The sequence below is a fragment of the Phyllobates terribilis genome, unplaced genomic scaffold (genome assembly GCF_046119375.1).
Source record: "Phyllobates terribilis strain yellow unplaced genomic scaffold, ASM4611937v1 Scaffold_4__5_contigs__length_816908805, whole genome shotgun sequence".
NCBI lineage: Eukaryota > Metazoa > Chordata > Amphibia > Anura > Dendrobatidae > Phyllobates > Phyllobates terribilis.
Window position 1 is genome coordinate 786,038,168 of NW_027362764.1, and position 13,774 is coordinate 786,051,941.

A 13,774-nucleotide genomic window follows, 5' to 3' on the forward strand; every position below is an offset into this window, starting at 1 on the left:
CCATGGCTGCACCAAGGTGACATCACCGATGAAGCCAAAGCTCCGAGACCCAAGCAATGGTGGAAAGTTGGCATTGGACTCTGGAAAGTTTAGTAGCTCCTCTTTTTGTTATTTTAGGTATATAAGAGCTTTTGGGGTCTTCTTTCCTTGAAGTAGAAAATCCATTTAAATGGATAAAGGTCATCTATGGGGCCTCAAGATAAAGGGTACTGAATAAATAGTGCATAAATTACTATCCTAATGCTCTGACTTTGGGCTGATCCTCTCTATGATTTTTCGATTACTTATTTTAAAGCACTCCTATTTCCAGAATGCAGCAGATGTGAAAAAAATGAAAACATATCACAAACAGATAACAAGGCATAAAACAAGTACAATATCAATGATTATATGAGTGATTGTCTAGTACAGTACAATTGATGAAGGTTGGAGACAAACAGCAGTTAGACTGTTAAGTCCAGTATACGGACTAAAGGCCCCGTCTCACATAGCGAGATCGCTAGCGAGATCGCTGCTGTGTCACGGTTTTGGTGACTCACCAGCGACCTCACCAGCGATGTCGCTATGTGTGACACTTTGCAGCGATCAGGCCCCTGCTGTGAGGTCGCTGATCGCTGCAAAGTGTCCTGGACCATTTTTTGGTCGTTGGCCTCCCGCTGGCCAGCACACATCGCTGTGTGTGACCAGCGGGACCAACGATCTGGCTGGTAACTATGGTAAACAGCGGGTTACTAGGGGCACGCGCGCACTTAGTAACCCGCTGTTTACCATGGATACCACTCTGCTACGGTGCTCGGAGGCTCCCGCGCACCGTAGCAGAGTGGTATCCATGGTAAACAGCGGGTTACTAGGGGCACACGCGCACTTAGTAACCCGATGTTTACCATAGTTACCAGCCTGCTCCTGCTTGCAGCAGGCTGGTAACGGGAGCAGGACATCGTGGAACGATTCTTTCCACGATATCGTTGCTCCCCTGATCGCTGGTGAGCCTGCCTGTTTGACAGCTCACCAGCGATGTATTAGCGATGCAGCAACGATCCCTGACAGGTCGTATCGTTGTCGGGATCGCTGCTGCATCGCTTAGTGTGACGGGGCCTTTAAACTGCTGGTGTCGCTGTCAGAGGTAACATCATCCTGCTGTGACTGAGATGAGTGATGTGCCATAATTTCCATAATGTCATCTGTTCATTCCACAATATTTTGCTTCCTGGAGGCAAAAGAGAACAATTATGACCTGCGTTTGGTAGAACTGCTGCCCAGATAGCTGGTGCCAGTGCTGGTGGTGATGCTTCTGCTGCTGCTAGCAGCTCCCACATTTTTAGCCATGGAGGTTTTTTTTCTTTTAGATCGCCCCATCATTGCCACTTTTCCTTTCACCTCATATTTGGTACATCACTATCATTAACTTTTGACAAAAATTATTCAACCCTTTCCATCACTAGGTGTGTACATGTACAGAAAGAAAAAAGGCAAGCAGGCTACAGTACAGCTGTGGCTTGTACGGTTGTCAAATTGAACTGGTAAAACAGGTGTGCAAAAACTGACAAGCTCAGTTAATTGTCTAAATTTCTTTTTTTTTTTTCTTTTTTTTTCAACAAAATTCAACCCCTCTTCCCAAAAAGACAAAATAAGAAATGCTAGGTAGGCTATCACCAGCCTCTGCGCCATCATCCTCCATTTTAAAATTTTCAGCAGCCGCCATCTTGGCTGTCTCTGGGTTTACTCTGCTTTCTGAACGCGAGGACTCAGAATCCTGCCAACTATGGCAATTTTGTAAGGGGCGCAGGGTGGTAGTAGTGGCGAGCGACTGCTGTTGTTCTCCCACACCCTGGCTTCCCACAAATAAAAGATAGTGTCCCATCTGTTGTGTGGTCTGGGTGTAGTGCATCACACTCACTTTTGTAGCTTCTCCTGCCTTCAAGGTCCCGGAACTGGACGTCACCACACAGTCAATGACAGATTCTGTATTAATTTGTAACAGTCCAACTTTACTCAACAAGTTTACAGTTTCCACAGCAGTTTCAGTACAGCACATATTTAGTTGTTCATCCTGAGCTCTCCCTTCGTCTTCTGGTGCCCTAGGCCCCTGAATTACTTTTACCATCTTCACAGCTCCTATGTTTCCTGGCCCACCTTCCTGCTTCAGCTTTCCATCCAGCTCCCCTTGGGAGATGAAAGAGGCACCCTTTTCCATGCCTGATTCGGGCCGTAGGCCCCGGATTTCCTGGGAGTTACCACTGAACAAAGTGGTGGTCATCTGCATGCTGGCTCTCCTTTCAGTCAATGTGTTTCCCATACTTTTCCAGGCTCTATTATTATTATTTATTTATTTATATAGCGCCATTGATTCCATAGTGCTGTACATAAGAAAGGGTTACAAACCAAATACAGATATCACTTATAGTAAACAAAACTAACAATGATAGACTGGTACAGAGGGAAGATGACACTGCCCTTGTGGGGTAAAATTCTACAGGAACGGGGAAGGAGACAGTAGATTGGGGGGGTTGCAGTAGCTTCGGTGTTGTTGAGGTGGCAGCAAGCAAGGTCGTGGCAGGCTGTAAGCTTGTTTGAACAGATGGGTTGTCAGGTTCCGTCTGAAGGATCCAAATGTGGAGGCTAATCGGACGTGTTGAGGCACAGAATTCCATAGGATGGGGGATATTCAGGAGAAATCTTGGAGGCGATTGGGTGAGGAACAAATAAGTGTGGAGAAGAGAAGGAGGTCTTGGGAGGACCGGAGATTACGTAAGGGAATATATCAAGAGATTAGTTCAGAGATGTACGGAGGAGAAAGGTTATGGATGGCTTTGTAGGTCAGTGTTAGTAGTTTGAACTGGATACGCTGGGGAATTGGGAGCCAATGAAGGGATATGCAAAGGGGGGTAGCAGAGGAGTAGCAAGGCGAGAGATGAACTAGTCATGCAGCAGAGTTGTGGACGGACTGGAGGGGTGTGAGAGTGTTAGCAGGTAGGTCACAGAGGAGGATGTTGCACTAGTCGAGGCGGGAGATGATGAGGGCATGCACAAGCAGTTTAGTAGATTGAGGGTTGAGGAAAGGACAGATTCTGGAAATATCTTTGAGCTGAAAGTGACAGGAGGTGGCGAGAGCTTGGATGTGTGGTTTGAAGGATAGGGCAGAGTCAAGGGTTACTCCGAGGCAGCGGATTGCCAGTACAGGGGAAAGTGTGATGTAATTTATTGTGATAAAAAGATCAGGTGGGGAAAATATGCGAGATGGGGGAAAGATGATAAGTTCAGTTTTGTCCACATTGAGCTTGAGGAAGTGGGAGGAGAAGAAGGAGGATATGACTGATAGACATGCTGGGATTCTGGCAAACTCCTCAGCAGAAATGACAGAGGTTGGAGGGGGCAGTGGAGGGCGGAGGGGAGTTAAAAGTGTTGAATAACTTTTTGGGGTTGTACGATAAAGAAGATATGAGGGTTGTGAAGCAGGCATGTTTTACAGAGGTGAGGGCTGATTTGAATGGGAGTGTTGCTTGTTTGAATGCAGTGAAGTTATCTTGCGAATGTGTTTTCTTCCAATGCCGCTCTGCAACCTTGGACACTTGCCAAAGCTGTTTAGTGAGGTTGTTGTGCCAGGGTTGCCTGTTGACTCGTCGCGCTCTGCCATGCACAAGAGGGGCGACTGAGTCAATAGCTGATGCGAGAGTGGCATTGTAAACAGCAGTGGCGCTGTCTGTGTCGTGGAGTGAGGATATGGATGTCAGTGGTAGAATAGAGTCAGAGAGTGTGTGAGTGTCTAGATGTGCAAGGTTTCTGCGGGGGTGTGCTAGTTGCCGGTGTGAGGCAGTGACGGGGATCGTATACGAGGTACGGTATATATCCCCCAGAATGTGTACAGAGACCACATTGAAACCCATTGAAGTGCATTGCAGTCACAGACACACCTGCGGCTGCAATGTAGGAATGAATGTGAGCAATGACCTGGTCAGACTACCTGGCTAAGGCAGATTAAGTAAAACCCGGCAGTGCCTTCATTTCTCGGAGGAGGTCACAGGAGGCAGTGGGGCGGCTTCCTCCCTCCAATCCGGGTTTTCCAGTGGCTCTTGCCACAGGTCCTTTAAACCCCTGCATTAAGGATTAGTGTTGTTCAGTGTTGGGACCTGCTATGAGTATAGCAGGAAAGCTCAGCAGGACTGAGTGTGGCTGAACCCACGCCTGGGAAGACTCTGCACCCGTCAGGCTCTAAGCGGACCGGCGTGGCCGTAGCCCACGGCAACCACCCAGCTGCGAACCGGAGGACTTTCTGTTTACCCGTAAGTTGATGAATAAAAGCTGTTTATGTTGGACTTGCTTGGGTCACTGCCTCAGTTACTGCACAGTGTGAACTCCGACACCTTACAGCTTGTTGGAGAATGCGGGCACTGTGACTGAGGCATACCCCACCGGCAGCTGCATGACCACAATCCAACCTGACACCTTTCAGCCCCACCCCGTGGACAAAATGGAGGAGCTGTTAAAGCAGTTGGTACTCACCCAGCAGCAGGATCCCACCCTGACTCGGGCGCGGGAAAGGGTGTTTAGAGGTAAATGGCGTAGCTCAACAACCCGGTGTAGATACTGTATTTCCATGCATGGCAGTCAACAATGAGTTGCTCTATAGGGTAGACAAAATCAGGGACGAGGTCGTGGAACAGTAAGTGGTACCTCAGTTGTACCGTCAGGCGGTTCTGGAGATGGCACACACACACACCTGCTGGGTGGACACTTAGGGGTTAAAAAGATGCAAGAACGTATCTTGCAGTGGTTCTTTAGCGCTGCCCGCGTTACCTAATGCCAAGACTCCTCTCTGTCGCGGTAAACCCATGACAAGTACACATTATATTAGTCACTTACTATAGATAAAACCACTTCTATTGTCTGGTTATTACTCACATAATGTGGCACCCCAGGGGTCTGGTTGCCACAGTAATAGAAATATTACGTCTGAGAGCAAGTGGGAGGTTTCTCTTGTCATGAGCCCTAAGCATGCAACACTTCCTGCCCTGACCTGGGAGGGGAGGAATCTGCCCTTATAAACTGGGTCTGGGGCGGGATTAGGGAGTTGAGTCAGAGCCTGGAGACAGCTCTAGATGCAGGGAGAGAAACAGCAGGAGCTCTGTAGGAGCAGGAGCTGAAGACCAGGGGCTGGAGCTGAGCAGAGCTCGCCCTGGCAGAAGAATCCAAGTACCGGACACCGGAGTCCGAGGCTGTGGGGACTGATATTCACCCAGCAGCAGAAACCAGCCGGCAGGGGATTCCAGGTCCTCTGGCCATAGAAGCCCGGAGGCTCAGTCACAAGGAAGGGACCAGCACTGCCATCCAGGAGCGGAGGCCCCAAGTCACCAGCCATACGGGTGAGCACCACACGGTATACTCAGGGACGTGGGCTACTTCTACCCGCTTACAGCAAGGTAGCCAGAAAGAGTGCAAATAGACGGGGAGGCCTACAACTCCACCTGGCCAGGGGAACTCCTGTTTGCTCGCAGACTGACCAGGCCCCTTATGTTAGCCAGTACTCCCGGGAGGGTCTGCCTTAATATCACCAGTAAAGACCCTGAACTGCACTGCAAAGACTCTGAGTCGTTCCTGCTTCATTGCCGCACCAGCACTACTAGTGCTGGGACTCCCGTGCACTATCACCCTCACCATCAACTACACTGCCCTGGGGCTCCACTCTTCCCGTGGGGAGTCACACTACCTCAGCTGCACACACCATCAGCCCCAGGGGTCTGCCTTGCAGCGGCGGTCCGCGCTGACAGCAATCCACGGGTGGCGTAGTCGGACAGTTAACCTAAAACCCCCACAAAATACCGCCATCGGCCTGACCACCCTGAGCTACGGGACCGGGTCACCGCCACGGATTCTACAACCCCCAGAGACCCGGCTCCGGGTATCCCACACACGTCCACACTAGGCCCAGGGGGCGAGTCAGCTTTGGCGTAGTCGGCAGGATTTCGTGCCCGCAACCACCGGGTACTGCGCGCCTTAAAAAGACTGTCATACCTGCCGTGGTGAAGGTCCCCGCCATCCGGAGCGGTTTCCCGCCATCTTCAAAAGTTTCCCGCCATCTTCAAAAGTTTCCCGCCATCCGCAGTCGTTTTCCCGCCATCGGACGCCATCTTCGGGACGCCGCGCTGGAAGAAGAGGGGCGTGGACGCCGAAAGCGCGCGAGACTGAAGCTCCGCCCTATGCACGCAAGGTCCTGGAAGGGAGAGAGAGCGACGCTGACGTCACCAGAGAGCGACGCAAGGTCCTCCACCCTGACGATCGTTTGCGGAGCCACGGCCTACGGAGAAGAAGCAACAGAAGGTAGGCCACACTTAACTAGGGGGGAGGAAGATGACGGATACGGAGGGACCCTCTACCACCAGCGCGGCCGCTAAAGCAGTAATGCCATTTACAATGCCCTATATCCCCGGAGCGGCCTGGCTGCCCCAGTACTCAGGGGAGTCGCATACCCTAAGCGACTTTAAAGAGAGACTGTACAGCCTGTTTAAGGTGTACCCCCTGACAGAGGGACAAAAAGTGAGCATATTGGTAGGCCAGCTAACCGGGGCAGCCCAATGTGAAGTAAAGTCCTGGTCAGTCCGGGACAAGGAGACTGTAAAAGAGATTTTAACCCGTCTGAGGGACACTTTTGATACCCGCACCTCAGCAGAGATCAAAATGAAATTTTATGGGTGCAAGCAGCGGGCCCAAGACAGTATAAGAGACTATGCTTTGAATTTGCAAGAGGCCCTGGGAGCCATTAAACAGGCAGACCCTGACAGTGTGCGGAATGCAGATGAACTGTTAACTGAGCAATTCATTGAGGGTCTGCTGTCCAACGCCCACCGAACCCAGTTACGTGCAATGGCCTTGCAGAACCCTGGTTTAGACTTTGCAAAGTTCAAAGACAGGGCCATCCGGGTGCTCCAAGAACCGGCACCGGGTAGCGCTGTAACCCACCGGCGCCCTGCTATTACCTATCACCAGGAGGCGGCGCCCTTGTCTACAGAGTCTACAGAGCTGGTGCGCAGGCTTTGGATAACAACCCGGCTACAGACCTGCACCATCAGGTCCAATAGTTAACCAAAAGCGTAGCCGCGCTAACCAGAATTGTGCAGTCTTTACAGGTTTCTCCTCCAGGAAAGATCCAGCTGGCATCCGGACCGGAGGACGTCCCGTGGCGCCGACAGAGGAGGATCCCGTCGTCCAGAGGAAGACCCAGCGAAAGATACAACGAGGACGGACAACCCATCTGGTGCCGCTGCAATCAACCCGGACATATGGCAAGGTACTGTCATTTAAACGGGCACAACCTGGGGTAGAGGGCCAACCCCCAGGCATAAGATCATCAGGCCCATCGAACTGGCGTGATAAATACGTAGGGGGACGTCCGGTCTTGCCTGTGGTACTGGATGGCATTCCTATGAGTGCCCTACTAGACACTGGGTCACAAGTGACTACCATCCCGTACGTGCTCTTTAAGCGGTACTGGAATGACTCGGACATAACCCACTACCCAGATGACGAACTGAGTATCATCGCCAGCAATGGTCAGCCCGTGCCACAGGTGGGATTCAAGGAGGTGACCATTAAGGTCGGTAAAGTCGAACTGGCGGCACAAGGACTGATTATTGTGGACATAGACCATCATGAGAGCCACCCTAGAATAACCTTGGGAACTAATGTGATTGAAAATTGTCTTGCAGAGGTGATTCTCATTTTACAGCAGGTTGCCAAGAACGCCAGTTCCAGCCAGCAGCGTGTGCTCCAAAAAGAGATCCGGGCACTGATGAAGCGGCAACAAGTGGAACTATCTGGTGGTGAGATAGGTAGCATGAGCATGTGTGACCCGTTACCTATTGCCATGCCCCCGAAAAGTGAGATGATGATCTGGTGCCGGGCAGCTATTGGTCTAAGAGGTAGAGACTACCAAGCAATGGTAGAACCCGTCTACTCAGACAGTAGGCCCACCATTTTGACAGCACGGGGCGTGGTCGATGTACGCCATGGGAGGGTGCCCGTCCGCATCATAAATATCGGGGAGAGGGAAGTGTACCTGCCCCGGTATGCCACGCTAGCCAAATTGTTCACCATAAACCAAAATTCTGTAAGGGCCGTGGAACCCTTGCCTCCATCTCAACCAGAGGAAGGTAACGGCTCTAAGAAACAAATAGAGGACTGGTGTCAGCAACTGCATTTGGGTACTGACTCCACTCCCTCACACCAAAAACAGGGAGTCTACCGGGTGGTTCAGGAGTACGAAAGAGTCTTTAGTAAACACACGCTAGACTTCGGGCGAGTAAAGGGGGTAGAACATCACATCCCCACAGGAGACCATCCGCCCATAAAGGAAAGATGCCGACCTGTACCCCCTGCACACTATCAGCATGCAAAAGGATGTTGCGGGACATGAAGGAGGCTGGGGTAATCAGGGACAGCTGTAGCCCCTGGGCAGCTCCACTAGTTCTAGTGAAAAAGAAGGACAACACAATGAGAATGTGTGTAGACTACAGAAAGGTCAACCGTATCACACACAAAGATGCGTACCCGTTACCTAGGATAGAAGAATCTTTAGCTGCATTAAAATCTGCTAACTTCTTCTTCACTTTGGATCTTACTAGCGGGTACTGGCAGGTTCCTGTAGCAGAGGCAGACAAGGAGAAGACTGCATTCACCACCCCGATGGGCCTCAGCGAATTCAACTGTATGCCGTTCGGGCTCTGCAACGCACCAGGAACCTTCCAACGGTTGATGGAATGCTGTCTGGGACACCGGAATTTCGAGACGGTCCTGTTATACCTGGACGATGTCATCGCCTATTCCAAAACCTACAAGGACCATCTGAAACACCTGGCAGAAGTGTTTGACGCCCTGGCAAGCTACGGCCTCAAGGTGAAACCCTCCAAGTGTCACCTGCTGAAACCAAAGGTGCAGTACCTGGGACGCGTGGTGAGTGCTGACGGAGTGGCTCCCGACCCCGATAAGATCACCGTGATTAAAGACTGGCCAAGACCCTCCAGCATAAAGGAAGTGCGGCAGTTTCTCGGGTTGGTAGGCTACTACCGAAGATTCATTCCCGGTTTCACCAAAATGGCAGCTCCTATGCAGGACCTCCTGATAGGCCAATCCAGGAAGGCCAAAAACCTGAAGCCGCCCTTCAGATGGGAAAAGCTGGAAGAAGAGTCCTTCCGCCAGCTGAAGATGGCCCTTACGGGGGATGAAATCCTGGCGTACCCTGACTACAGCCAGCCCTTTATCCTCCACACGGACGAGAGCAACATCGGGCTAGGAGCCGTACTGTCCCAGATCCAGCAGGGGAAAGAACGGGTAATTGCTTACGCCAGCCGAAAACTACGGCCCACAGAGAGAAACCCTGAGAATTATAGCTCATTCAAGCTAGAGTTCCTGGCCGTGGTGTGGGCAGTGACCAAACGTTTCAAGCATTACCTTACCTCTTCCAAGTTCACCGTGTACACGGATAACAACCCGTTTACACACCTGGACACTGCAAGACTTGGTGCCCTGGAGCAGAGATGGATGGCCCGCCTGTCCAACTATGAATTCACCATCAAATACCGGGCGGGACGCTCAAATGCCAACGCGGATGCCCTGTCAAGAATGCCAAACCTACCGGACGTAGGGGAAGATCCAGAAGAACTGGAAGAAATCGAACTCCCTGCGTTCCACCGCCATGGGATTACCCTGTATTCCCACTGTGTGAGGGACAGGCTCTGCTACGTTCAACCCCTTACCCCACTACAGCTGGGCAGAGACACAAGACAGTGATCCCGCAGTCCATCTGGTGAAGGAAATGCTGACACAGGCTGATGCCCGCCTTGATCCAGACGCTCCGGAGGAGACCAAGCAACTGTGGAAGGAGAAAAGCAGGCTGTTTCTTTACAAGGAGAAGCTGTGCCGGAGAATGGTCAACTCTAGAACACATGAGCTGACCTGGCAGGTAGTGGTCCCAAGACGAGACGCGGCTATGGTTCTGGAGGCGTACCACGACGGAGCAGGACACTTCGGATGGAAAAAGCTGGAGTTCTTGTTGCGTGAACGGTTCTACTGGGTAGGCATGAGAGGAGCCATCGAGAGGTGGCGCAGAGACTGTGGCCCGTGCAACCTAAGAAGAAAGGAGAGTCCCCTGCAGACCATCATCACCAGGCAGCCACTGGAACTGGTAGCCCTGGACCATGTGAAACTGGCTCCAAGCAAATCTGGGTACGTCTACGCCCTCACCATCATAGATCACTACTCCCGGTTTCTAGTGGTGGTCCCTGTCAAGGACTTAACGGCCCAAACAGCAGCCAGGGCCTTCCAGCTGCACTTCTGCCGTCCACACGGGTACCCGGAGCAAGTGCTGACGGACCAAGGACCAGCCTTCGAAGCGGAGGTCTTCCAGGAGTTCTGCAATCTGTATGGCTGCAGGAAGATAAGAACAACACCCTATCACCCTCAGATCAACGGACTATGTGAGAAAATGAACCAGGTGGTGATAGACTTGCTAAAAACGTTGCCCCTTGAGGAACGCAGTCTGTGGCTTGAAAAACTGCCTGATTTGGTGGACTTGTACAATCACATCCCCGTAGGCTCCACCAACTGTACCCCGGCTTACCTAATGAGAGCAAGACCTGGTAAGCTGCCTATTGACCTGGAAATGGGAGTCCTGACACCTGAGGACACCTCGCCAGAGGCAGACTGGGATGCAGAACGGCAGCAGCAGTATCGGAAAGTACAGGAAAACGTCGAGCGAAGTCTGTCTCAAGCAAGAGAAAGGCAAGAGAAGGCTTATAACCAGTATGCTCCCGCTGTTCCCCTGGTACCTGGAGAGCAGGTCTTGAAGAGAAAGAGACGGCTCCACAAGTTGGATGACCAGTGGGAGAAGGACCCGTACACCGTACTGCCCTCAAGTCATGAGAACCCAAAAGTATGTATCATCAGTAAGGATGGAGGAGAGACCACAGCCATTGTCTCCAGAGACCACCTGAAGAAGTGTCCCGAGCAGCTGCAAAGCCCTGAGGAAGATCAAGAAAACCCTCAACCCGCAGAGGAAAGGGAAGAGATGATCAGTACCGTACTCTGAGACTTTCCCCGGTCCTGGACTCAGATCAACAACGCAGTCGTGGTACCCGTCCTCACCTTTCTCCAGCCAGCCCCTCAAGGGCCTACAGAAGAACAGGGAGTGTCAGAAGAGCAGCCGGCCCAGGAGGCAGAAGAATCCATACCAGCAGCCCAGGAGAATCAACCCTCTGCTAGTGGTGAGCCTGCCGTGCCCCTAGTAAGCCAAAGAGTACGCAGAAAGCTGCCAGACCTACCCGCAACACCTCCTACACCCTGTAGTGCAGAACTAGACAGTGGGTTACGTAGGTCCACCAGGAGCACTAGAGGACAAATGCCCGCTCGCTGGAGAATCTAAACTGTGATACCTGTAAACTGCAAATGTTGAAAATGGTTTATGTTTTTGTTGCCTGTTCATTAATTATGTTTCTCTAGTTACCCTTCAGGTTTATTTGGACTGACAGATTATGGACGCTGAATAACCGGAACTACATTGTAACGGGTCTGGGAGGCGGAACCTCTGAGCTACTATACAAGGGGGCGGTCCTTGTAAGGGAGCGGGTGGCGACCAGGGTAGACGGGCAGGCAGTCACAGCAGGTGACTGGGACAGTCTCTGAATGAACGGACAGGAGGTCACGGCAAGTGACCGGGGCAGTCTCTGGATGAACGGGCAGGAGGTCACGGCAAGTGACCGGGGCAGTCTCTGGATGAACGGGCAGGAGGTCACGGCAAGTGACTGGGGCAGTCTCTGGATGAACGGGCAGGAGGTCACGGCAAGTGACCGGGGCAGTCTCTGGATGAACGGGCAGGAGGTCACGGCAAGTGACCGGGGCAGTCTCTGGGTAAAGGATTGGTACGACCTGTGGCGGCAGATGATGGACGTGAGCTCCCAGGTGAGCAGGCGAGAGTCTCTGGATAATCGGGTGGTCACAGCATGTGACGGCGGAGCCTCCAGGAAGACCAACAGACAGGTAGCAGATGAGCGCTCCCAGGTGAGCGGGCAAGAGTCTCTGGAATAGCAGGTGGTCACAGCACGTGACGGCGGAGCCTCCAGGTAGGCAAGCAGGCAGGTAGCGGAGGAGCGCTCCCAGGTGAGCGGGCAGGAGTCTCTGGAATAGCAGGTGGTCACAGCACGTGACGGCGGAGCCTCCAGGAAGGCTAGCAGGCAGGTAGCAGATGTGCGCTCCCAGGTGAGCGGGCAGGAGTCTCTGGAATAGCAGGTGGTCACAGCACGTGACGGCAGAGCCTCCAGGAAGGCTAGCAGGCAGGTAGCAGATGTGCGCTCCCAGGTGAGCGGCCAAGCTGGTCCATAGACAGACTGACAGGAGTAGGAAGGCAGACCGTCGGACCTCAGGCTAGCAAGCAGGTAGCAGGAATATCAGGCAGGAAACAGACAGCAAACTGGCAGGACTCTGGCAGGAATCAGGCAGGTAACTGGCAACGGGACCTGAGGGCTGAAGCAGAGTAGTGAACAGTGCAACAACATTGCTCGGGCACCTCCATTTTGGAGGAGGTGCCTTATATATGGTGAAGTCCTCCGGCCATTGGCCGGGGACTCCTTAGGACGGCACGCGCGGCCCCTTTAAGAGGGAGGGAGCGCGCGCGCGCGCGCCCTAAGCACAGTGGCCGGGAAGGAGCGCGCGCTGCCAGCAGAGCGGGAGGAGGACGCCGGGCTCGGAGCAGAGAGGTGAGGGGAACAGCGTCCCTGCCTAGCAGAGGGCAGGGACGCCGACGCTACAGTACCCCCCCCTTTAGGCCCCCCCTTTTTTAGGCCAGACAGAAATTTAGCAAGGATGAGAGGGGCATGGATGTTCTCCCGGGGCTCCCACGTTCTCTCTTCAGGACCAAACCCCTTCCAATCTACTAGAAAAAAGGTCTTCCCTCTTACCCTTTTGGTGGCCAGAATGTTCTCTACCTCAAATTCGTTTTCAGCGGAAACCGGAGCAGGAGGCGTGCCTGTAGACTTGGAAAAAGAGTTAAGTACCACAGGTTTGAGGAGAGATACATGGAAGGAGTTAGGGATCCGCAAGTTGGCCGGGAGTTTCAATTTATAGGCCACCGGGTTGATCTGACTGATGACCTCCAGAGGACCGATGAACCGAGGCCCTAACTTATAGGAAGGAATCTTGAGCCGGACATACTTGGACGAGAGCCAGACCTTATCCCCTGGACGGAATTGAGGAGGATCCAGACGTTTTTTGTCAGCATGTCTTTTCATACGCTCGGATGACAGAAGAAGTGCGGACCGGGTACTCTCCCATGTGGAGGAAAATTTGTTAACAAGAGATTCCGCAGCCGGATTGTCCACCAAGGTCGAGACGGGAAACGGGATCCGAGGATGCTGACCGAAGACTACAAAAAACGGGGATTTAGAGGAAGATTCGCTCTCGTGATTGTTGTACGAGAATTCGGCCCATGGCAGGAGATCCACCCAGTCAGAATGGTGGGCATTAACGAAGTGCCGGAGGTAACTGGTCAGGATCTGATTGATCCGCTCTACTTGACCATTAGACTGTGGGTGGTAAGCGGAGGAGAAGTCCAGGGTGACGTCTAGCAATTTACAAGTGGCTCTCCAGAAACGAGAAGTGAACTGTACCCCACGATCCGACACGATGTGACGGGGCAGGCCATGAAGACGGAAGATGTGGCGGATAAAGTCTTTAGCCAGCTCGGGTGCAGACGGGAGGCCTGGCAGGGGAATGAAGTGAGCCATCTTGGAAA